The sequence below is a fragment of the Schistocerca cancellata genome, chromosome 1 (assembly GCF_023864275.1).
Source record: "Schistocerca cancellata isolate TAMUIC-IGC-003103 chromosome 1, iqSchCanc2.1, whole genome shotgun sequence".
Classification (NCBI taxonomy): Eukaryota; Metazoa; Arthropoda; class Insecta; order Orthoptera; family Acrididae; genus Schistocerca; species Schistocerca cancellata.
The window spans coordinates 121682333-121684121 of NC_064626.1; positions in this window are offsets into that span (position 1 = coordinate 121682333).

The following is a 1789-nucleotide window of genomic DNA, read 5'->3' on the forward strand; positions in this document are numbered from 1 at the left end:
GCTATGCGAACGACAGCCGTCGGAATTCCCCGTAGTGGGATTTTCCCCATTTCCGGCGACACTGTCGACTTTGTACCTGGACTGCAGCGTACCGGACACGTATCCGGAGCCGGCCGGAGTGGCCGTGCGGTTCTGGGCGCTACAGTCTGGAGCAGAGCGACCGCTACGGTCGCAGGTTCGAATCCTGCCTCGGGCATGGATGTGTGTGATGTCCTTAGGTTAGTTAGGTTTAATTAGTTGTAAGTTCTAGGCAACTGATGACCTCAGAAGTTAAGTCGCATAGTGCTCAGAGCCATTTGAACCATTTTTGAACGTATCCGAAAGAGCCTTGAGACCTGGGTCCGCTGGAGTTCAGCCGTACAACAAATCTATTTTACCTCGTACCAGTACTGGGCGTCAGATTAGCTCGCCTAAATACGCGTAACGTTACAGAAGGAGGTAACGATGGCTGGAAATTATAAAGACCGACATGGAGGAGATGAACGCGAAAAACACGGGTACAGCAAAGTCAGAATGACAGGTGATCGCTTGTGGATCGGTTATGAGTAACCGGAGCTAGAAAATGGTGATCATAATGATCATGGCCAATATGGCGATGTGTTATGCACTTGATTTCAGTTCCAGAGTTTGAGTCGTTTACGTACTTGATTTTTTTTTATAAGTCATCAGTCCCTGAACTGGTTTAAAGTTGTCGGTACTTTCCTATCCGTAGATAATTTTTTCGTGCCTTTGTGACATTCCCTATACTCCTTGGTTGCCACTACTGTTTTTCTCCTCTACTGCTCATTCCAGAAATATTCCAGTAGCTGGATGCTGCTAAGATCTCACATCAACCAGTCGCTTCCCCTGGTAAAGAGTCTTCGAGAGACTTCTATCGTCTCCTATTCTTTTTAGCACTACTGCATTTCGTATTTTATCTTTCAACCTAACTTTTGACATTTTTGGATAGCACCACACGCTTCCAATATCTTCCTCCTCCGATTTGCGGTGGCCCACATTTCACTTCCATACAGTGACGTGCCCCAGATGTAAATGTTCAGGAAGCAGCAATCTCCTTTACTACTTCTCTTACTACATGAAGAATGAAATTAAAAACGAGTCTAACTAACTAACAAACTGTTTCGGCTGCCGTAACTGCGTTTCTCATTTAACATTCTTCGAGTCTGAGAAGAGGTGCCGTCGTAACGAGTGAGCTGCCGTAAGACGTTGAGTGCTCCATCAGACGCTGATGGTTTTGGGAAACGAAGTGAGGCGACGGCGCAGCTGAATTTGTCGCATTACGTGTACGCGCCTCCAGGTAATAGGCGAAGCGCGGGCAGGCGGAAGTGGGAGGGGAACGGACAGGAGGGAGAGGAGCTTCGTTTCCTGAGACCGGGGCACCCGAGCGGCTAGGGGGCAAGGTGCGCGCCGTAACTCATCTCCCAGGGAAATCGCGTTAGGCGGCGGCGGGCGAGCGAGCGGAAAATCTGACCACGCGTAATCGCATTTCCCAGGCGGCGCGGCGCGGCGCGACGTCAGAACGGGAGGCCCGGGAGCCGCGGGGAAGAGGCGCCACCTGCGCCTCCCCCTACCAAGTAGCGCGCCGCCGCCCCCAGAAGCCGCCGCCCCCGCACGATATCAGACGGCAGCCCATACAACCGCCAAACTTTATGCGTCAACTGAACTTTTCAGTCAAAACATCTAACACTCAACACCTACTGGCTACTGCAGCTCGAAAATAAGCAATTGAAAGCAAATGAGCGTCGTATAAGAGGGCTCTCCAGAAAGTAACAAACGTTTTGAAACAAAA